Here is a 25093-nt window from a genome sequence, read left to right as displayed (position 1 = left end):
CTGTGCGCACATTTTCGATTTTCCGCTTGGCAGTCTTAGTGACACATCTGAATACTTCTACTATGTAATTATATTTTTGGAACGCTTCACTACTTTGTTCCCAGTTGTGGGTGCTTGTTAAACAAAGTGTTTTAGTTGGTTGCCGTAGTTCTATATGTCCAAGTAATAGAATCATTGCATCCTTACAGTGCAATGAGGCCTTTCAGCCCATTGAGTCTGCACCAACATAAATTCCCACACGGGCCCTATTCCTGTAACCCCACATATTTATCCCACTAATCCCTCTAACCTAGACATCCTGGGACACTAATGGGCAATTTATCATTGCCAGTGCACCTAACCCGCACGTCTTTGGACTGTGGGAGGAAACCGGAGCACCCGGAGGAAACCCACGCAGATATGGAGACTATATCGTTGTGTTCTGACTGCGTGCCACCAGTAGTGTTTACCCTTGTAGAAAAGTAAGGATGTGAGTATATGCTGTGGGGCAGGGGTCCCCATGACAACTAAAACAGTCGGGTAACAAGGTTTCACATCTAATCGGCTCTTAAGTTAAACCCAGCCTCTCGAGTTTTCAATTTCTGTTTCTCTACAGTTCTGCTGAAAAAGGGGTCAGATTTTTTAAAATTCATTTGTGAGGCATGGGTGACACTGTCTGGCCAGCATTTATTGCCCACCCCTAGTTGCCCTTGAATTGAGTGGCTTGCTAGGCCATTTCAGAGGGCAGTTGAGAGTCAACCACATTGCTGTGGCTCTGGAGTCACATATAGGCCAGACCGGACCGGGTAAGGATGGCAGATTTCCTTCCCTAAAGGGCATTAGTGAAGCAGATGGGTTTTTCCAACAATGTTTTCATGGTCATCAGTAGGTTCCTAATTCCAGATATTTTTTATTGATTTCAAATTCCATCAACTGCCAAAGATGTGCAGGTTAGGTGGATTGGCCATAATAACTTTCCCCTTAGTGTCCCGGGATGCGTAGGTTAGAGGGATTAACAGGGTAGATATGTGGCGTTTTGGAGGGGTAAGGCCTAGGTGGGATTGTGGTTGGTGCAGACTCGATGGGCCAAATGGCCTCCTTCTGCGCTGTAGGGTTTCTATGATTCTATGTTCTGCCATGGTGGGATTCGAACCTGAGACCCCAGAACATTAGCTGAGTTTCTGGATAAATAGTCAAGCGATAATACCACTAGGCCATCACCTCACCATATATATAGTAGCAAATGGAGTATTGAAGTTCTGTAAAGCCTGCTGTAGAAATGGAAAAAATGCATGCTTGGGGCGGAATCTGGAAATACCCAGCAAATCAGACAGTCTTTGGGAAAAATGCAAAAATAGCTAACATTTGGGGTGTGCACCCTTCATATAAATGGCCTCTCCCCTCTCTGGATCAGTGGTTCCCGATATGGTGCCATATTACACCAGTGTGGCATGAAGAAAGATTCAAAATGATTCAAAATTCATGGAATTAAACTAAAACTAACCAGCTGTGTGGTCTGCATCTCCAAGACCCGCCAATCTTGGGCCTCCTGCGCGTGTACCAGCCGGGAAACAGCCACGCATGCACGGTTTAGACGTTCTACATTGGTTGGGCCCATGCAAATGACCAACGGGACTTGGAGCTGAAGATAAGGGCGGCACGGTGGCACAGTGCTTAGCACTGCTGCCTCACAGCGCCAGGGACCCGGGTTTGATTCCCGGCTTGGGTCACTGTCTGTGTGGAGTTTGCACATTCTCCCGTGTCTGCATGGGTTTCCCCCGGGTGCTCCAGTTTCCTCCCACAGTCCAAAGATGGGCAGGTTAGGTGGATTGGCCATGCTAAATTGCCCCTTAGTGTCAGGGGGACTAATTAGGGTAAATGCTTGGGGTTATGGGGATAGGGCCTGAGTGGGATTGTGGTAGGTGTAACTCGATGGGCCGAATGGCCTCCTTCATAGAAGGAATCAAAGAAAACCTACAGTGTAGAAAGAGGCCATTCGGCCCATCGAGTCTACACCGACCACAATCCCACCCAGGACCTACCCCCATATCCCTACATATTTACCCGCTAATCCCTCTAACCTATGCATCTCAAGACACTAAGAAGCAATTTTAGCGCAGCCAATCAACCTAACCCGCACATTTTTGGACTGTGGGAGGAAACCGGAGCACTCGGAGGAAACCCACGCAGACACGAGGAGAATGTGCAAACTCCACACAGACAGTGACCCAAGCCGGGAATCGAACCCAGGTCCCTGGAGCTGTGAAGCAGCAGTGCTAACCACTGTGCTACCGTGCCGCCCTTCTGCGCTGTTCTATGATTTTATAAAGGTCCCTTGTGCCCACACTAAAAGCGAAAACTCAAAAAGGACACAAAAACCTTGGGAAAAGTGAGAGAGACAGGGAGAGGTTAAAAAAAAAGGAGGACATAGTTAAAGTTTTATTTATTAGTCACAAGTAAGGCTTACACCAACACTGCAATAAAGTTACTGCGAAATTCCCCTAGTCGCCACAGTCCGGCGCCTGTTTGGGTCAACGCACCTAACCAGCACGCCCTTCAGAATGTGGGAGGAAACCGGAGCACCCGGAGGAAACCCACGTAGACACGGGGAGAACATGCAGACTCCGCACAGACAGTGACCCAAGCCGGGAATCGAACCCAGGTCCCTGGCGCTGTGAGGCGGCAGTGCTAACCACTGTGCCACCGTGCCGCCCTGAGAGAAGTTAAAAATGAGGTTCCCAGTCAGGGAAGAAGACAGAGAAAATAGGAGGCGTGATGTGACATATAAAAGGTTGAGATCCACTGTTCCAGATGCTGACTGACCTGCAATGCGTTTTCATGTTTTTCTTCCTGGGGACATTTTGGGGTGGGCATTTAATGCAGGCCTTGACAGCGAAGCCCATATCCCAGGGAGAAAAAACAAGGAATAATTGGGCTGGCTCACATAGGTGCATTTAAGAAGAAACTTGATGAGGGAGAGGGCATTAGAGAGGGATTTTGGTCACATTACATGAAGAAGAGTGGGAGGACACTTGTATGGAGCATAAACACCAGCATCGACCAGTTGGGCCTGTTTCTTGCTGTGAAGTCTGCGGAGAATTCGAAGTGTGTGGCACTGCAAATTCCAGCTGGAATGTCAAGAGCAGCAGCAACATCATCCCATCATGAGGGGTATGGACAGTATGGGTAAGAAGCAGCTATTCCCTTTAGTTGAAGGATCAATAATGAAGGGACAGGAGATTTAGTAGGGATTTGAGGAAAACCTTTTTCCACCTGGACGGTACAGTAAGAAATCTCAACACCAGGTTTAAGCCTAACAGATTTATTTGGAATCACGAGCTTTGGGAATGCTGCTCCTTTATCGGGTGAGTGGGACTCACCTGATGATGGGGCAGCGCTCCGAAAGCTCGTGATTCCAGATAAATCTGTTGGACTTTCACCTGGTGTTTTGAGACTTCTTACTGTGCCCAACCCAGTCCAACGCCGACATCTCCACATCACATCTAAAGGGTGATAGCTCAAATGCTCCATCCCAGGCAACACCCTGGTGAATCTCCTCTGCACCCACTCCAGTGCAATCACTTCCTTCCCATAGTGCGGCAACCAGAACTGCACACGGTATTCCAGCTGTAGCCTAACCGAGCTTTTGTACAGCTCCAACATAACCTCCCTACTCTCATAATCTAGGCCACAACTGACAGAGGCAAGTGTCCAGTCTGCCTTCTTAACTACCCTATTAACCTGTCCTGCCATCTTCAAGGATCTATGGACAAGCACCCTCGGATCCCTTTGTCCCTCCGAGCCCCCTAGTGTCCAGGAGTCCGGAATAAGCTGTCGGGGAGGGTAGTAGAGGCGGTAAACCTCACAACCTTTAAAAATTAGATGGATGAGCACTTGAAATCTTGAAGTGTCATGATATTCAGGGCAAAGTGCTGGAAAGTGGGATTACTGTACATTTGGTGTAGTTTTGTCAGTGTGGATTCGATGGGCTGAAGGGCCTTTTCTATATATGGAGAGTATAAATCTCTAAATTCTAGGCATCCTTTCTAAAGCGTGGCACTCGTAATTAGGTTCAGCACTCCAGCTGGCGCCTAACCAGTGATTTATGAAGATTTCGCATAGCTTCCTCGCTATTCTAACAAATATAAAGTTCTTTCTTTTGACGTGTACGTTCGCTCAGATTAGATTTGCCATTTCATCGAATAAATACCCTGAAGCTGAACTTTGATGAATCAGCCCTCCATCTTTTCTCTAGGGACACAGTGTTCAGATGCTAATTTGACTTTGGTACGGTAATAAATCAGTCTTGCAGGGTGCAACTTTTTTCCAGCCTTGCTATTTCCTGAATCTTCATGGGCTCCCTTTATGTTGATGCATAACCCTTGAGAAGCAGCTTGTTCTGATAAGGGAAGGTTGAGTAATTGGTTGAATGCATACAACATAACCATCGTTGGTGCTGCAGATTACAAAGGAGTTCTCACTGGAATAATCGCCTTAGGCTGTATCTGCAGAAGGCACAAGAAGGAAGTGACATCCAATTCTGATTCTCCGGGATATTTGAAGAGCGTTGGGTGTAAATTGAGAGAGGCGGATACTCAGCAAGACCTTGGTGTCTTTGTGCATCAGTCACTGAAAGTAAGCGTGCAGGTACAGCAGGCAGTAAAGAAGGCAATTGGTATGTTGGCCTTAATAGCGAGAGGATTCGAGTATAGGAATAGGGGTGTTTTACTGCAGTTGTGTAGGGCGTTGGTGAGGCCACACTGGAGTATTGTGTGCAGTTTTGGTGTCTTTGTCTGAGGAAGGATGTCCTTGCTATACAGGGAGTACAGCAAAGGTTTAGCAAGCTAATTCCTGGGATGACAGGTCTGTCATATGAGGAGAGACTAAATTGATTAGGATTATATTCATTGGAGTTTAGAAGAGTGAGGGGTTCTCATGGAAACTTATAAAATTCTAACAAGGTTAGACAGGGTAGATTCAGGAAGAATGTTCCTAATGGTGGGCGAGTCATAGGGGTCATAGTTTGAGGATAAGGGGTAATACCTTTTAGAACTGAGGTGAGGAAAAGTTTTTTCACCCAGAGGGTCGTGAATGTGTGGAATTCATTGCCACAGAAAGTAATTGAGGCAAAAATGTGTCTGATTTCGAGAAGAAATTAGATATAGCTCTTGGGACTAAAGGGATCAAGGGATACAGAAGACGGAGGGATTGGGATATTGAATTTGATGATCAGCCATGATCATAATGAATGAGGGAGCAGGCTCGAAGGGCCAAATGGCCTACTCCTGCTTCTAGATTTTGTTTCCATGTTTTTTTGTTGATCATTCATGGGACATGGGCATTGCTGGCAAGGCCACGATTAATTATTGGTGCCCAATTGCTCTGGAGAAGATGATGATGATCCGTCTCCTTGGACCACTGGCACCCATATTGTGAATATACATCCACAGTGCAGTGAGAGGACTTTGACCCAGCCCCAGTAATGGTACGGCGATATAGTTCCAAGTCAGGGTGTATGACCTGGAGGGGCGTTTTCAGATGGCGGTGTTTCTATGCACCCGCTGCATTTGTCCTTCTTCTGTTATCACTGTGGGTCTTAGCTGGGTTGTTTTTGGTTAGAATCGATAGAGACTGCTCGAGGCACGGTTTTTGGTAAGCTTTACCTTTTAATAAACATTCTTCTAACTATATAGAGCATAAAGAGCACGAGACTTTACGTACGATGACGATCATCTCTCAATAGACACTGTGGCCTTGTATTTGTAAGTCACTGATGATGTAAGGTGTCTAATTACATATTTAACATAAACCCTTTACACTGCACTTCTAGGTGGTAGAGATCATAGGATTTGATTTGATTTATTATTGTCACATGTATTAACATACAGTGAAAAGTATTGTTTCTTGCGCGCTATACAGGCAAAGCATACAGTTCATAGAGAAGGAAAGGAGAGAGTGCAGAATGTCGCGTTACAGTCATAGCTAGGGTGTAGAGAAAGATCAACTTAATGCGAGGTAGGTTCATTCAAAAGTCTGATGGCAGCAGGGAAGAAGCTGTTCTTGAGTTGGTTTGTACGTGACCTCAGACTTTTGTATCTTTTTCCAGACGGAAGAAGGTGGAAGAGAGAATGTCCGGGGTGCGTGGGGTCCTTAATTTTGCTGGCTGCTTTGCCGAGGCAGTGGGAAGTATAGACAGAGTCAATGGATGGGAGGCTGGTTTGCGCGATGGATTGGGCTACATGCATGACCTTTTGTAGTTCCTTGCGGTCTTGGGCAGAGCAGGAACCATACCAAGCTGTGATACAACCAGAAAGAACGCTTTCTATGGTGCATCTGTAAAAGTTGGTGAAAGTCGTAACTGTTTGTAAGGTGCTAGCAAAGAAGCCTCAGCAAGTTATCAAAGGGCACCTAGTAGATGGTACACACACTGCTACCATGTTGAATAGTTAACCATCAGCTCCAGAATTGCCCTCCTGATTGTGGTCAGCTTTGCACCATCAGTAGCTGAGTCTTGTGCAGGGTTCAGCTGTCCTATTAGTAGGATTCCTGGAGTCCAACAATAAAGACTTAGCATCCTATTTTCTTTGTCATTCGTTCATGGGATATGGACGTCGCTGGCTGGGCCAGCATTTATTGCCCATCCCTAATTGCCCTTGAACTGAGTAGCTTGCTCAGCCAGTTCCAGAGGATATTTAAGTCAGCCACATTGTTGTGGGTCTGGAGTCGCATGTAGGCCAAACTAAGTTAGGACAGCAGATTTCCATCCCTAAACAGCATTGATGAATGAGATGGATTTTTACGACAGTTGACAATGGTTTCATAGTCATCTCAAGACTTTTAATTGGACTTTTAATTCCAGGTGGGATTCGAACCCCAGTCCTCAGATCATTACCTTTGTCTCTGGATTACTAGTCCAGTGAAAGTACTACTACGCCGCTGCCTTCCCTCATTTGAGAGGGTGTGGGGGGGGACAGCATTGAGCATGTTCCTGATCCTCATCATTCTAGTGCCTCCTGTTGAAAGATTAAGCATGTGTGGACACTGGGAGTGGGGGGAGTTTAGGGCTCAACTGATACCTTCATGGTTAAATAGGCTGCTGACATTCACTGCCAAGGTTCAAAGATAATTATTGGATATTTGGACAAGGTAAGGATGAGGTGATTATCCCATCAGAAAATATTGAATAAACTTGGCTTGTACTCTTTGAAGATTAGAAGAATGAGAAGTTCTCTTATTGGAGCATATAAATTTCTCAGAATCTTGACAGATGCTCTTTTGCAGAATCAGTCTGGGCTCGATGGGCCAGATGGCCTCTTCCTGCATTGAAATAATTCTATTATTCTATGAAACCACACAATATGGCAAACTGTTATCATGTCCTTGTAAGTTAAGGTCATTGTGTCATCCTAACTCAAGTACTTTTACAGTTTATTTATTAGTGTCACAAGTAGGCTTACATTAACACTGCAATGAAGTTACTGTGAAAATCAACTAGTTGCCACAGTCCGGTGCCTGTTCGGGTACACTGAGGGAGAATTTAGCACGGCCAATACACCTAACCAGCTTTCAGGCTCTGGGAGGAAACCAGATCACCCGAAGGACACCCATGCAGACACAGGGAGAATGTGCAAACTCCACACAGACAGTGACCCAAGCTGGGAATCGAATCTGGATCCCTGATGCTGTGAGGTAGCAGTGCTAACCACTGTGCCACCATGCCATCCTTACTTACATGACACCAAAGTAATTTGCACGGTGGCACAGTGGTTAGCAGTGCTGCCTCACAGCGCCAGGGACCTGGGATTCAATTCCCGGCTTGGGTCACTGTCTGTGTGGAGTTTGCACATTCTCCCCGTGTCTGCATGGCTTTCCTCCGGGTGCTCCGGTTTCCTCCCACAGTTTGAAAGACATGCTGGTTAGGTGCATTGACCCAAATAGGTGCCGGAATGTGGCGCCAAGGGGAATTTCACAGTAACTTCATTGTAGTGTTAATGTAAGCCTTACTTGCGACTAATAAATGAACTTTTAACAGGGAATATCTTGCCTTGATGATCCTGTAATGTTTTTGTGCATCGCTGCGCAAATTTCTGATTTTTTTAATTTCACTATTGCAGATTAAGTTGGATGTAACAGCGATTAAGTGTCAAACATAAATATTTGGTTCACATAAGAAATGGCATATTACAGTTTGGAGCCTGTTCAGTTTTTGTAAATGGAAATCCTCATGAGTAGTCGGCGTTCTGATAAAGTGGCACTCCGAGGGAACTTGTACATCATAAATGCTGCATTTTTGTGAAAACTTTGATTTCAAATGGTCTTCGAGGGCGCAACAAAACACACTTTCAAACCTGCATCATTGACTTAACAGAAAGGGTTTCTATGCAATGTGATCGATGATCCACTACATTGGGAAATATGAAGAGTTCTTTCAGAACAATTTGTTACTGTGCACGGCTGCAGAAATTGTGGATCGTTTCCAAAATTAGCTGCCTGACTTACAAGAATTGATATGAAACAAATTTGTAACCACAGAGGGAGAGAGGGTTTAATGTCACTGGACTGTTAATCCAGAGGCCCAATTCATAGAACATTACAGCGCAGTACAGGCCCTTCGGCCCTCGATGTTGCGCCGACCAGTGAAACCAATCTAAAGCCCCTCTAACCTACACTATTCCAGTATCATAGAAATCATAGAAACCCTACAGTACAGAAAGAGGCCATTCGGCCCATCGAGTCTGCACCAACCACAATCCCACCCAGACCCTACCCCCATATCCCTACATATTTTACCCACTAATCCCTCTAACCTACGCATCTCAGGACACTAAGGGGCAATTTTTTTTAACATGGCCAATCAACCTAACCCACAGATCTTTGGACTGTGGGAGGAAACCGGAGCACCCGGAGGAAACCCACGCAGACACGAGGAGAATGTGCAAACTCCACACAGACAGTGACCCAAGCCGGGAATCGAACCCAGGTCCCTGGAGCTGTGAGGCAGCAGTGCTAACCACTGTGCTACCGTGCCCCCCAACATAGCATCCATATGTTTATCCAATGACCATTTAAATGCCCTTAATGTTGTAGTGAGTCCACTACTGTTGCAGGCAGGGCATTCCAAGCCCTTACTACTCTCTGAGTGAAGAACCTACCTCTGACATCTGTCCTATATCTATCACCTCTCAATTTAAAGCTATGTCCCCTCGTGCTAGCCATCACCATCTGAGGAAAAAGGCTCTCGCTGTCCACCCTACCTAATCCTCTGATCATCTTGTATGCCCCTATTAAGTCACCTCTTAACCTTCTTCTCTCTGATGAAAACAGCCTCAAGTCCCTCAGCCTTTCCTCATAAGACCTTCCCACCATACCAGGCAACATCCTGGTAAATCTCCTCTGCACCCTTTCCAATGCTTCCACATCCTTCCTATAATGCAGCGACCAGAACTGTACGCAATACTCCAAGTGCGGCCGCACAAGAGTTTTGTGCAGCTGCAACATGACCTCGTGTTGAATTCGAACCCCACCAGAGCAGCTGGTGGAATTTAAGTTCAGTTAACAAAATCCGGAATTGTAAGGTAGCCCATGGTCCCCATCATGGTTCACGAATGCCCTTTAGGGAAGGAAATCTGCCGTCCTTACCCGGTCTGGCCTACATGTGACTCCAGATACCCAGAAGTGTGGCTGACTCTCAACTGCCCCTCTGGAATGGCCCGGCAAAGCCACTCAGTTCAGTGAGGGCATTTAGAGATGGAGAACAAATGCTGGCCCTGCCAGCGACACCCACCTTCCAAGAAAGAATAAATAAAAAAGCTTTGACTTTTTCTCCAAAATGCAAACATCCCTTGCGAATTCTGTTCAGTTTAGCAGTTGGCTGTTTAGTTCTCCTTTAAGTTTATATATTAGTGTCACAAGTAAGGCTTACATTAACACTGCAATGAAGTTACTGTGAAAATCCCCTAGTCACCACACTCCAGCGCCTGTTCGAGTACACTGAGGGAGAATTTAGCATGGCCAATGCATCTAACTGGCACGTCTTTTAGAGTGTGGGTATAAACCGGAGGACCCTGAGGAAACCCAAGCAGACATGGGGAGAATGTGCAAACTCCACACAGACAGTGACCCAAGCTGGGAATCGAACTCAGGCCCCTGCCACTGTGAGGAACAGTGCTAAGCACCGTGCCTTGACTGGTTAATGATCCTTACTATGTTGGCCTGAATGCGAAAATAGCTACTGTATGCAGACAATTATACTTCAGGGCAAAAACAAAACTGTGGTTTAAATGAACAAAAAATTAATTACTTCATATTTGCTTTAATGACCCTAATGATTGTAGTTGCTCAAAGTGCTTTGCTTTAAAAGCCAGAGTCACATCATCAAAAGAATAAAGAGGCTGAGTTAAATCAGTTTACACAAACAGACATTTTTCTTCGTAGTCCTTTCTCCTCAGTAAACGTTATTTTAACATCAGGGAGATGGCTTAGTGGTAGCACTCTCACCTCTCATTCTAAACACTCTCCGTTAACTCCCGAGAATTGAGCATCAAATCTAGACGGACAGTCATGTGTAGTGCTGAGGGAGTGCGGCACTGTCTTTCGGGGTTAGATATTAAACATATCTAAACATTCCCGGTGCCCGGGAAAGCATAACTAACCACCATGGGAGGGGGGGCAGCATCTTCAAGAGAGGGAGGATGAACTGGGGACAAAACTGAGCCTTTGTTTATTTCCCCTCTTCAATGTAACGAGCTTTGATGCATCTTCCGGTGCACGTGGAGAGCTAGTGAGGCAACATCAATTCCCACCGTGCTGTGGTACAGTTCACTCAGGGAGTCCGAGTTGCTGTGGCAACACGCACATTTTGTGTGTGTGTTGCAGCGTGGAGCAATGGGTAGTGACGGTAGAAGCACCAACATTCTTTCCATCATATAGCTGACCAGGAATCTACCCCATCTCTGACCGCCTGGTCGGTTTTGGAAGGACGTGTAGCTTGATACTCAAACCTGTTCGGTCGTGTTACGGAACACACCTTCCTTTGACCACTAAGTCGGCACGGTAGCACAGTGGTTAGCACTGTTGCTTCACAGCTCCAGGGACCTGGGTTCGATTCCCGGCTTGGGTCGCTGTCTGTGTGGAGTGTGCACATTCTCCTCGTGTCTGCATGGGTTTCCTCCAGGTGCTCCGGTTTCCTCCCACAGTCCAAAGATGTGTGGGTTAGGTTGATTGGCCAGGTTAAAAATTGCCCCTTAGAGTCCTGAGATGCGTAGGTTAGAGGGATTAGCGGGTAAATATGTGGGGGTAGGGCCTGGGTGGGATTGTGGTCGGTGCAGACTCGATGGGCCGAATGGCCTCCTTCTGCACTGTAGGGTTTCTAAGTCCTGGGGCAGGACTCGAACCCAGAGCTTCTGGCTCAGAGACAGGGACATTACCCCATTGTGCCACAAGACTTCCAAATTTATCCTGTGCATGGGACAATTTAGTAAGCTTGCCTACTTTTGTCCCTATGTTTTATTTGGGCTTTTGCCTTAACCTTGCCTTGTTTGCGGTGATGGAAGGTCAGTTGTAGATGTACGGGAACATGGTATCGCTGCAGTAGAAACATAGTTTGTCAGTCTTTTGGTTCAGTGAGCGACTCTGTGAGCTGATACTTCCACACGTGAACAGCACTTGCAAGAAGCAAATCGTGAGGAGAATTGAGTTGGACAACCCATCATGTACTCTTCATTAATTTTACTAAGTAAAGAATCAACACCCTCAGTGGGTTGAGTTGAGTGACCTGCTAGTGCCATTCCTTATTGGGAGCCCGGGATTGGAATCAATCCTAAGTCTATGTCTAGTCATAGAATTATACAGTGCAGGAAGAGGCCACTTTGATGCTATTTATTATTATTGTCACATGTATCAGTATGCAGTGAAAAGTATTGTTTCTTGCGCGCTATACAGACAAAGCATACCGTTCATAGAGAAGGAAAGGAGAGAGTGCAGAATGTAGTGTTACAGTCATAGCTAGAGTGTAGAGAAAGATCAACTTAGTGCGAGGTAGGTCCATTCAAGAGTCTGACAGCAGCGGGAAGAAGCTGTTCTTGAGTCAGTTGGTACGTGACCTCAGACTTTTGTATCTTTTTCTCGAGGGAAGAAGGTGGAAGAGAGAATGTCCGGGATGCGTGGGGTCCTTAATTATGCTGGCTGCTTTGTCGAGGCAGCGGATAGTGTAGACAGATAGTGTAGACAGAGTCAATGAATGGGAGGCTGGGAGGATTTGGTCCATCTGCTGCGTCTCTGAAAGATCTACCCAGTTAATCCCCCTTTCTCCTCATAGCCCTGCTATTCCTTCCACTTCAGGTATTTGCTCAACACCCTTTTGAACGATACTATTGAATCTGCTTCCACTACCTTTAAGTCAATGCCTTCCAGATCACAGCACTTTACTGCATTAAAAACAATTCTCCTTACCTGTCCCGCTGGCCTTTTTGCCAATTACTTCAAATCTGTGTCCTCTGGTTCCCAACTCTCTGGTCATGGTGTTATGGTTCAGGTTAGAAACTCCCAAGTGTTTCATGGAGCCCGTCTAAATCATAAGTTTTGCATCTTGAATTTGGCTAGGATAAGCATGAGATGTTTCACCTCAGGTATGATTCAAGTGACCCACTAGGGAGCTTTTATCAAACAAAGCGTATCTACGAATATAGTTAACATGTATAGTAAGAAAATTAACAAGAACTTTTATCAATTACAAACAAGAAACAAACAATCATGATCATGAATATATACAAGCTGCCCAATCAAACCAACCTCCATAAACAATTCTTTAATCAGGTTCAACACAGCATGGACTAAGGCTCACGTGATACTGGAAATTGACGAAGGGTCATCCAGACTCGAAACGTTGGCTCCATTCTCTCCCCACAGATGCTGTCAGACCTGCTGAGATTTTCCAGCATTTTCTGTTTTTGTCTCAGATTCCAGCATCTGCAGCATTTTGCTTTTATTATACTGGAAATTGAGTCCTTTGGTTGAAGCTTGCAGTCCTCTGGATTCACTCCAAGCAGTTTGAAGACAAGACAGCTTCCTAAAACGCCAGAGAGACTCTGGCTAGCCCCCAACAACAGCAGATTTTCACCCTTCAGGAAAACAAGATCTTGTTTTCAGCTAACCAACAGAATTTTCAAAACAACAGGGAGAGAGAGAAAACACTTCTTTTTAGCTTGCTGTCCCTTCTAAAACTCAAACTCAAACCTGCAGCTCCAAACTGAAAATTAAAAAAACTTTCCGAAAACACATGATCACCATCTTAACAATGGAGGATTTGAGCGGCACAGTGGTCAGCACTGCAGCCTCACAGCACCCGATTCCCGGCTTGGGTCAGTGTCTGTGTGGAGTTTGCACATTCTCCCTGTGTCTGCGTGGGTTTCCTCTGGGTGCTCCGGTTGCTTCCCATATTCCAAAGATGTGTGCGTTAGGTGGATTGATCATGTTAAACTGCCCCTTAGTGTCAGGGGGACTAGCTAGGGTAAATGCATGGGGTTGTGGGGATAGGTCCTGGGTGGGATTGTGGTCGGTGCAGACTCAATGGGCCGAATGGCCTCCTTCTGCACTGTAGAATTCTATGACTCTATGATCCAATTCTAGGATCGTAAAACTAATCCCAGAGTAAACGTAGACAACCCCATTGAAACCACTTAAGTAGCAATAAAAGGACTCATCGTAGTCAGCCTGGCAACAATGACATCAGCTAAAGGCGACATCAGTGGGCGGCGCGGTAGCACAGTGGTTAGCACTGCTGCTTCACAGCTCCAGGGACCTGGGTTCAATTCCCGGCTTGGGTCACTGTCTGTGTGGAGGCTGCACATTCTCCCCGTGTCTGCGTGGGTTTCCTCCGGGTGTTCCGGTTTCCTCCCACAGTCCAAAGATGTGCGGGTTAGGTTGATTGGCCATGCTAAAAAAAACTGCCCTTAGTGTCCTGAGATGCGTAGGTTAGAGGGATTAGTGGGTAAATATGTAGGGATATGGGGGTCGGGCCTGGGTGGGATTGTGGTCGGTGCAGACTCGATGGGCTGAATGGCCTCTTTCTGTACTGTAGGGTTTCTATGATTATATGATTCTAAAGCTGTGAGCTGAGAAACACTGACTGTGAGAGCTGCAGAGATCATGATTTTAAAAAACTCTTAAAGGTACACTAATGGAAATAGTTTTGCTTTAGTCATCTTTGCAAACACTTCCTAACTCACTTGAACACCTCTACTCAGTCTTCTTTTGAACCATCTCTGATCTGAGGGATGCAATCCCACTTCTCTAGTCTCTCCACATAGTTGAAGTCCCTCATCCCTAGCGTTTGTTACCAGAAACATATCCTCCGAGATCAGCCTGAATCAATTGTGATTTAAACATCAAAGAAAGTGATTGAGTTAGCAATAAAAAAGAAAATCGATTGCAGTGGATGGCGTTTGAATGTAGTACCTCTTGCCGATGTTTTACAGAAATGTTTTCCCCCACGGAAGCGTTGGTTTAAAAGCATTTTTGTAAAATGGAAGGAAAAATGACCGCAGCATCTTAACTGGGAGTTCAATCATTGAGTGTTTCTTTTGATCTTCCAAGCTCATTTATATAGAAACAGCAACTTATATTTCTGTAATGCTTTTAAGGTAATAAAATGTTCTAGTTGCTTCATAGGAGCATTATAAAACAACATTCGACAACAGCCGACATGGCTCAGTCAGGGAGGTACATTTGAAGAAGTGTCTCCTCTAAGTGCCACAACTTACAATACAAGCGTTGATACACTGAACCTGCTATCTTTGTCCGTTAATGTTTTTTTAATTCATTCACGGAACATGAGCGTCACTGGCTGGTCAGCATTTATTGCCCATCCCTAATTGCCTAAGTGTCTTGCTGGGCCATTTCAGTGGGCAGTTGAGAGTCAACCACATGGCTGTGGCTCTGGAGTCACATGTAGGCCAGACCAGGTAAGGACGGCAGCTTTCCTTCCCTGAAGCGCCATTTGCAGTTGGCACTCCTGCTGATTTTCGTGGGTGTAGCACAGCACTTTGGCAAACAGCTGGACAGCAGATTAATTTTAAGAAGGATCCGATTCGACTCGAGAACAGCTTCTTCCCTGCTGCCCATCAGACTTTTGAATGGTCCTATCACACATTAAGCTGATTTTTCTCTTCACTCTATCTGTAACCACAACACTACATTCTGCCTCCTCCCCTTTCCTCCTCATAGAATCCCTGCAATGCAGAAGGAGGCCATTCGGCCCATTGAGTCTGCACCAACCACAATCCCACCCAGGCCCTATCCTAGTAACCCCATGCATTTACCCTGCTCATCCCCCTGACACTAAGGGTCAATTTAGCATGGCCAATCAACCTAACCCGCACATTTTTGGACTGTGAGAGGACACCGGAGCATCCGGAGGAAACCCATGCGGACACGGGGAGAACTTGCAAACTCCACACAGACAGTCACCCAAGGCGGGAATCGAACCCGGGTCCCTGGCGCTGTGAGGCAGGAGTGCTAACCACTGTGCCACCGTGCACCGCCGCCCAGGTACTCTACAGACAGTATGCTTTGTCTGTATAGTGCAGGAAACAATACTTCTCACTGTATCCCAATACATGTGACAATAATAAATCAATTCCAAGTGGAAAATTCTTGTGTTCATCCCACATTTTCAAACAGAAACAAAGTTAAACTCCTGTTTAAGTTTGAATGAGTAAAGTGCACAACTTATCCAGGTAAATATTCAGATACTTGTGCTTGTTCTACAATATAAAAGAAAGTGCAACAATGATTCACAGGTCACAAAGATACTTTATTTTTAGTCGGTGGAATTTAAGAGAATTCAGCCCTGTGGAATATTTCTTGTGTCCCATGAGATGGTGCTTGCAATCATTGAAAAAGTGATTTTCAAACATCTTTTCATCAGGGTTTTTGTTTCCCCCGAGGAGAAACATAGAAGAAAGGAGCAGGAGGAGGCCATTTGGCCCTTCGAGCCTGTTCCGCCATTCATCACGATCATGGCTGATCGTCCAACTCAATAGCCTAACCTGCTTTCTCCCCATAACCTTTGATCCCATTCGCCCCAAGTGCTATATCCAGCCGCCTCTTGAATACATTCAATGTTTTGGCATCAACTACTTCCCGTGGTAATGAATTCCACAGGCTCACCACTCTTTGGGTGAAGAAATGTCTCCCCATCTCCGTCCTAAATGGTCGACCCTGAATCCTCAAACTGTGACCCCTGGTTCTGGACTCCCCCATCATTGGGAACATCCACCCTGTATCTGCCCTGTCTAGTCCTGTTAGAATTTTATACGTCTCTATGAGATCCCCCCCATTCGTCTGAACTCCAGCGAAAACAATCCTAATCTAGTCAATCTTTCCTCATATATTGAATACATCTTGATTCTTCTGCTCGCTGAATTTGCGTAATTACTGCTTAATTGGCCCTTCCTTGTGCTGAACAATTGAACTCCTTCCCTCAAACTCTCCACCTCTCTGTTCCTCAAAGCCTTCCCTTTTCACCAAGCTTTTGGCCACTGTCCTGACATCACTTTGTGTCTCAGTGTCAGAGTAGCTGCAGTTTGGAATCCATTGTTTTTCCTCGACAGGTTGAAGCCAAGTTGGAAGCAATCTGTCCTCAGCGGTTAGTATAAAAATTTTGGAGGCACGGTAGCACAGTGGTTAGCACTGCTGCCTCACAGCGCCAGGGACCCGGATTCAATTCCGGCCTCGGGTCACTGTCAGTGCAGAGTTTGCACATTCTCCCCGTGTCTGCGTGGGTTTCCTCCGGGTGCTCCGGTTTCCTCCCACAGTCCAAAGATGCGCGGGTTAGGTTGATTGGCCATGCTAAATTGCCCCTTAGTGTCAGGGGGATTAACAGGGTCAATGCGTGGTGTTAAGGGAATAGGGCCTGAGTGGGTTTGTGGTCAGTGCAGACTTGATGGGCTGAATAGCCTCCTTCTGCACCATAGGATTCTATGAGGCAGCAATCTCTTGCCCCAGTTAATCAGGTTGAGGTCATGCAGATTTGCCGAGAGTCCATTAAACTCATGGCGCACTTTGTAAATCAGGTTGAAGATTGTACAGAACTTGTACTCTTCTTGATGTCAAGCCAATGTGGTGTGCAACAAGAACTATCGCTCTACTTCATGGCTAACTGCACTCTGACCCTGACTCCACTGGGGACAGAAGGAAAACTGTTAAGCACCAATGTGCACGGCGCATAGTGCAATGTAAAGAGGTCAGAGGCTGGGAATTCTGCGGCAGGAAACTCATCTCCTGATTTCTCAAAGCCTGTCCTCCTACAAGGCACAAGTTGGAAGTATGTTTCAAGAAGTGTTTCCAAACACTCAAAAAGCTCAACACCATCCAGGACAAAGCAGCCTGTTTGATTGGCACCCCATCCATCACCTTAAACATTCACTTCCTCCGCCACCAATGTACAGTAGCAGCCATGTGCCCCATCTACAAAGGTGAAGTGTCTAGATAGGGTCTAAGTCAACAGAGAGCCAGATATATAGGGGGTGCCACAGGCTGACCGCCAAGTCTAGTCAACTTGTGGTCTGCTTTCTATCCTTAGCGGAGGTTTCACTTCCCTTTTAACCCCCTCCCTCAGTGGCTTTGGGGAAAGCAGCTCACGGAATGAGATGCCTTGCGAACCCCCCAGAATTTTTAGTGCACCCATTGTGATCCTTTAATCGCCTGCATCTGCCAACTCTGTGCATGTGCAATTCTAATCTTTCCATCCATTACATCGTTCAGAGTGATGGAACTAAACAAGGAGTCACGTGGTACGTTTACGCGGCTTATTCGCAGCATGGAAAGCATTCTTTCTGGTTGTATCACAGCTTGGTGTGGCTCCTGCTCTGCCCAAGACCGCAAGAAACTACAAAGGGCCGTGAAGGAAGCCCAGTCCATCACTCAAACCAGCCTCCCACCCATTGACTCTGTCTGTACTTCCCACTGACTCGGGAAAGCAACCAGCATAATCAAGGACCCCCACGCACCCCAGACATTCTCTCTTCCACCTCCTTCCGTCGAGAAAAAGATGCAAAAGTCTGAGGTCACGTACCAACCGACTCAAGAACAGCTTCTTCCCTGCTGCCATCAGACTTTTGAATGGACCTATCTCGCATTAAGTTGATCTTTCTCTACACCTTAGCTATGACTGTGACACTACATTTTGCACTCTCTCCTTTCCTTCTCTATGAATGGTATGCTTTGTCTGCTTTTCACTGTATACTAATACATGTGACAATAATAAAGATCAAGACAGAGTTGGGTTCCCTCCTGTCTTCATCGTCTTTGCAGAGAGGCCTCTGCCTCCCTTCCACACCCCCGGGCCCACGTTAAGCATCCCCTGTCCCCACCTTGGCGTGCAGTTTCCCCATCCTTACCATTCGGGCACTGCCCACTGAAATCTGCAGCCGGATCTGTGGAGGGTTATGGAAATGATCTGACCCAGAACGTTCACTCGCTCTCGACACATTATCACTCATGTGGGATTAACGCCTGTTAACATTTTATAGCTATGATTTATGGCAGGACAGGAAAGGTGAGTAAAACCTTTCACTGAAACATGCCTAATGTGTTAGCTGTTTCTGATTCAGTGTGTTTATTGTTATTTATCAATTTATTTCTCTCATTGACAAATTCCATACTTCTGACCAAACAAATTACAGCCATCTCCCAAGAATTAATTTTTTCAAAATACCTCGTTCTTCTTGGGCTTTATTGTTTCACAAGTTGTGTCGATAAATGCACTTCTTTTCCATAGTGTCCTTACACTGCGGAAGGAGGCCATTCGGCCCATTGAGTCCACACCGACTCTCTGAAAGAGCACTGTACCTCGGTCCCCATCTTCTCCCCGTAATCCCGCTCATTGATCATAGCCCCCTTACCTGCCCATCTTTGAACACTAAGGGGCAATTTAGCCTGGCCAATCCATCTAATGCCGATTTTCACAGTAACTTCATTGCAGTGTTAATGTAAGCCTTACTTGTGACTAATAGATAAACTTTAACTTTACTAAGGGGCAATTTAGCTTGGCCAATCCCCCTAACCTGCACATCTTTGGTCACTAAGGGGCAATGTATTATTCCCAATCCACCAAACCTGCACATCTTTGGACTGTGGGAGGAAACAGAGCACCCAGAGGAAACCCATGCAGACACGGGGAGAACATGCTACTCCACACAGACAGTCACCCAAGCCGGGAATTGAACCCGGGTCCTTGGCGTTGAGAGGCAGCAGTGCTCACCACTGTGCCACCCCAGAATATATTACACATTGTTCAGTGCCAAAGGATGAATTCTCTCTGGCTGTACATGGTTTGGAATCAGTTAGTGAGCAGACCTGTTGCCTCTTTGATGCTGTCAGTGGCTCGCTGAGTAGGAGCACTTTGCAATACGCTGGCCCACAGACCACTGCTCTCTGCTGAGTCGCCTGGCCAGCAGTGGGGACACTCTATCCCTGTGCTCACAAGTTGACAGTAATACTTGTTTGCCACTGCTTCATGTTTGCTTGTTCCAGCTAAACAGGAAGTGAATTATTTTTAATCCGAACAAGGCTTAGAAATTCCAATTCAAACAGCAGTGCTCAGGACAGCAGTGAATGTGCCGGATGTAATTACAATACTCAATCTGACGCATCACAAAGACAACGTTGACAGTGGAGGCATTGTCTTTCATAAACCTAGCATCAAATTCAGACTTATTTAATTAAAAACGTTCAATAATTTACTCATGGCTGTGAATATGATGTTCCCCCTAGCTGTGCTGTTACCATTTTTGATTTACTTTTCCAATTGAAAATGAAGACTTGCATTTCCATTGCAGAGGTGTAGGCGACTGCAGGCCATTCCAAATCACTTGCTCATTGAACAGCATCTCCTGTTGTCATACAATCCCCTACAGTGCAGAAGGAGACCATTCGGCCCTTCAAGTCTGCATCGACTACAATCCCACCCAGGCCCTATTCCCATAACCCCACATATTTTACCCTGACACTAAGGTCAATTTAGCATGGCCAATCCACCTAACCCGCGCATGTTTGGACTGCGGGAGGAAACCGGAGCACCCGGAGGAAACCCACGCAGACACGGGAAGAACATGCAAACTCCACGCAGACAGTGACCCAAGCTGGGAATCGGACCCGGGGTCCCTGGCGCCGTGAGGCAGCAGCGCTAACCACTGTGTCGCCCCAAATGTATTGTGGGAAATGCAGCGGCCAACTTGTGTAGAGAAAGATGGCGCAGACAACAGTGAAAGAGACAACAGGATAATCAGGGAAGTTTCTTTGGTTGAGTGGGAGTGTTACAACTCCACTACTCCTCTGCAAATTGTGCGTTGGTAACTTTTTGATTTGATTTATTATTGTCACATGTATTGGTATACAGTGAAATGTGTTGTTTCTTGCGCGCTATGCAAAGCATACCATTCATAGAGAAGGAAATGAGAGAGTGCAGAGTGTAGTGTTACAGTCATAGCTAGGGTGTAGAGGAAGATCAACTTAATACGAGGTAGGTCCATTCAAAAGTCTGATGGCAGCAGGGAAGAAGCTGTTCTCGAGTCAGTTGGAGCGAGTCCTCAGACTTTTGTATCGTTTTCCCGACAGAAGAAGGTGGAAGAGAGTATGCCTGGGTGCATGGGGTCCTTGATTATGCTGGCTGCTTTTCCGAGGCAGCGGGAAGTGTAAACAGAGTCAATGGATGGGAGGCTGGTTTGCGTGTTGGACTGGGTTACGTTCACAACCCTTCAGTTTCTTGCAAACTTGGGCAGAGCAGGAGCCATACCAAGCTGTGATATAACCAGAAAGAATGCTTTCTATGGTACATCTGTAAAAGTTGACGAGAGTCGTAGCAGGCATGCCAAATTTCCTCAGTCTTCTGAGAAAGTAGAGGCGTTGGTGCCGTGGTGGCACAGTGGTTAGCACTGCTGCCTCACAACACCAGGGACCTGGGTTCAATTCCTGACTTGGGTCACTGTCTGTGCGGAGTCTGCGTAGATTTCCTCTGGGTGCCCGGTTTCCTCCCACAGTCCGACAGACGTGCTGGTTAGGGTGCATTGGCCATGCTAAATTCTCCCTCAGTGTACCCGAACAAGTGCCTGAGTGTGGCGACTAGGGGAGTTTCACAGTAACTTAATTGCAGTGTTAATGTAAGCCTACTTGTGACGCTAATAAATAAACTTAAAGTACGGGGTTTTCAGTTACCTCAGTGCCGTGTTGATGTCAGCCTTGTTAGAATGTGACCAGTGACAACTTTGTATTGGATGTAATGTGACCAATGGGAACAAGATGTAAGGGTCAGCTGACCCAGTAAATCATGGAACCAATTACAGAGTGATGTAATAGTCAGCTGACCAGCTGATTCACTATAAATAAGGAACTGTGTATAATTGTGGGGAGTGACCCACGGCAAGGCTCCAATTTTGGAGTAATGATATTTCTTTATTAAGCCCTTACTTAAAATGCTAATAAATAAATTTTAAATATTTGTTGTCTGGATTAGCCAGCATGCGATTGCCCTCTCTGAGTGAAGATTGTCAAGGTACCTGGAAATGTTACCTGACAAATCATAGAAGAAATCATAGAATGGGTCACTGTCTTCAGGAGGGAAGGAGAGAGAGAGAATGGGAAACATTGAGAGCAGGATTCACACTCCCATTTAAGCATGGAGCGAATGTCAGCAGTTCGAACGGTTACAAACTGGTTTTCTCTTCTGAACATTTCTTGCCTTGTGTCACATTCTGGTCGTCCTGCACGAACGCGGTAGTTTACAGCTGTGGTACAATGAAGGTTTCTCTTGTGTTTCCAAAGTCAGATGGCTTGTTTGTTTGAGCAAGGATGCTGATGGGAAGGTTACATTCGGGGAACTAATTGGATTCACTGAGTTGGCAGATATTATTGGGTTTTACTATCTGTGCTGAGCTGTGATCTATGAACAGCATATAAATTAGTTTGTAGATTCTAGTCTCAGAGCACTTGCAACAGGAAATTAGTAATGGTTTTAATCACGGCAGATGTCTTGCGTTGCGTACTCCGTTCCGGATCCGTCAGGTTGCCCTTGTACCCCTACCAGCAGACCTTGTTGAACATTATAACCCTCTTTTTCATGACTAAACCCTGGCAGATATAGGTATGGCACCGTGTATAGATCTGAGTTAAGAACCCCACTTCGCTGAGCTTAGTTAAATTAGACAGTTGCTGGGCAACTGAGGCCACAGCGTAGAGTATAGCAAGTCACGGTGAACACTGTGCACACCATGTGTTCTTGTTGGTACATGTTGAAGCAAATTAACCACTTCATATAATGGAACCCCACAGTTTTAAAGGTGTGTCTGAGCAGCCTGTTATAAAAATGCAATAAATAAACAAAGTAATAAATAAAATTCAATGTTAGACTATCCCCGCCCAAGGCGGATTATCATCGAATCCCTACAGTGCAGAAGGAGGCCATTCGGCCTAGGGAACCTGCACCGACAACAATCCCACCCAGGCCCTATCCCCATAACTCCATGCATTTACCCTAGCTAGTCCCCTGACACTAGGGGGCAATTTAGCACGGCCAATCCACCTAACCCGCACACCTTTGGACTGTGGGAGGAAACCGGAGCACCCGGAGGAAACCCACGCAGACACGGGGAGAAGGTGCAAACTCCACACAGACAGTGACCCAAGCCGGGAATCGAACCCGGGCCCCTGGCGCTGTGAGGCAGCAGTGCTAACCACTGTGCCACCGGGTAAGTACATGGGGTTATGGGGATAAGGTTTGGGTGGGGTTGTTGTCGGTGCAGGCTCGATGGGTCTTCTGCACCGTAGAGATTCTATGATTAAATATTGTGCAGAGGCTTACTTGCCGAACACTTGCTAATGTTTTCATGAATGCATTCGGTACTGCTGGGTCATCATTGGCAACACTCGTGTGTCTGAATCAGGAGACTGTGGCTCCAAATCGTGCTCCCGGCACTGAGGGAGTGTGAGGAAAGAGTGCATTCTGTCCAGGATTAATAGTTTGAAGAGATACGTGTGTCTGTCCCATTATCCCTTGACCGCTGAACTCTGTCTAAGATTGCACTGGAACAAAGGTAATATTTGGCAGCAAAAGTTTTTAGAAAAGAAGAGATTTGTGGGTGATGGATGCTTTCCTGAAAGTATTGCCGAACTGCCAGGTTATCGGTGAGGGTGGCATGCTGTGACTGTCTGTGTGGCTTTGGCCACAGGCAGGTTGGAGTGCGTGAGGCAGTGATTATTGACTGGAGGAGTGGATGCACTACTCAAACAGCGCAAGGGAGAGCTGTCACTTGGCACCACGTGCACACAAAACCACTCCAAGACAAGTTTGAGAGGGTACAGCCATCGGGCAAGACTGAACCGGCTGAGGTTCATGAGAAAAGCGAGGGCGGAGATGTGCTCTGATAGAGGTCTTGAAAATTGTGAACGGGTTTGATAGGGAGGATGTGGAGATAATGTTTCCACTGATGGGGAGACACAACCAACTGGCCTTTAATATAAGATAGTCACTAAGGATCCAACAGGGAACTCGGCAGAAACACTTCTTCACCCTGAGAGTGAGTGTTTTTATTCATTTGTGGGACATGGGCATCGCTGGCTGCCCAGCATTTATTGCCCATTCCTAGTTGCCCTTGAGGGAGCATTTAAGAATCGACCACATTGCTGTGGCTCTGGAGTCACATGTCGGCCAGACCAGGTAAAGATGGCAGATTTCCTTCCCTGAAGGACATTCATGAACCAGATGGGTTTTGACAACAATCAATGAGGGGAGGCGATGGCCTAGTGGTATTATCGCTAGACTATTAATCCAGAAACTCAGCCAATGTTCTTGGGATCCTGGTGGAATTTGAATTCAATAGAAAAATATCTGGAATTAAGAATCGACTGATGACCATGAAACCATTGTCGATTGTCGGAAAAACCCATCTGGTTCACTAATGCCCTTTAGGGAAGGAAATCTACTGTCCTTACCTGGTCTGGCCTACATGTGACCGTCCTGGCCTGGCCTACATGTAACTCCAGTTCCACAACACTGTAGTTGACTCTCAACTGTGTTTTTCCGACAATCGACAATGATTCCATGGTCATCAGTAGATTCCAAATTCTAGATATCGTTTGTTGAATGCATTCCACCATCTGCCGTGGTGGGATTCGATCCCGGGTCCCCAGAACATTAGCTGAGTTTCTGGATTAATAATCTAGCGATAATACCACTAGGCCATCGCATCCCTGTCCTCATTCTGAGGGTTGGCCACACAATGAACAGTCTTTCTCCACTGATTTTGACCCTTTGCCTCCCTCACTGACCATCCTATAGAGAGGCCAGTCCACATTCTGATATTGTCTATCCAGGTCATCCTGGGTCTTCCTTGTACCAGTTTTCCAGGTGTTTTGCCTCGCTCTCCCTCTCTCCAAACACTCCCCTCCTGTTCACATCACCGGTGCAAAATATATGAGCTTCCTTGATATCAGTGCCTGGAGCGAGCTCCTGTTAACACCAGCAGAGTGGTTTAGATTGCGGAGTTTGAAGGAGTGGTTGAGGTGAATACCGAAGTTGGGTTTGTGGGAAGTCGGACAAACACATGAGAGAGAAAGCACTAGAAAGATAAGTTGATGGGGTTAAACAAGGGAAAATGGAGGAAGGATCATGCGGGACATAAACACTCACGATAGTCATAGAATCTACAGTGCAGAAGGAGGCCACTTAGCCCATCGAGTCTGCACCAACAACAATCCCACCCAGGTCCTATCCCCGTAACCCCATATATTTACCCTCCCAATCCCCCGACACTAAGGGACACTATTAGCATGACCAATCAACCTAACCCGCACATCTTTGGACTGTGGGAGGAAACCCACGCAGGCATGGGGACAACATGCAAACTCTACACAGACAGTCACCCGAGGCCAAAATTGAACCCAAGTCCCTGGCGCTATGAGGCAGCAATGCTAGCCACTGTGCTACCGTGCCGCCCTGGTACAATCAAGATTGTTTATTTTTCTTCCAAAAGTAACTTTTTTTTAACATGTTACTTAATTTTATGGAATAAGTGTTTGAGGAGTGGAAGAACAGATTACAGCACCAACGTATTAAGTTTCA

General features: G+C 46.2%; 1 protein-coding gene across 1 annotated transcript in view; it reads left to right on the top strand.

The window, feature by feature from the left end:
• Window positions 1-25093, top strand: part of ctdp1 (CTD (carboxy-terminal domain, RNA polymerase II, polypeptide A) phosphatase, subunit 1) — a 334539-nt gene that overhangs the window by 209856 nt on the left and 99590 nt on the right. The window lies entirely within an intron of this gene.

This window comes from Mustelus asterias, chromosome 7, assembly GCF_964213995.1.
Source record: "Mustelus asterias chromosome 7, sMusAst1.hap1.1, whole genome shotgun sequence".
NCBI lineage: Eukaryota > Metazoa > Chordata > Chondrichthyes > Carcharhiniformes > Triakidae > Mustelus > Mustelus asterias.
The sequence above is the reverse complement of the archived record's forward strand: the minus strand, read 5'-3'. Positions and strand labels throughout refer to the sequence as shown.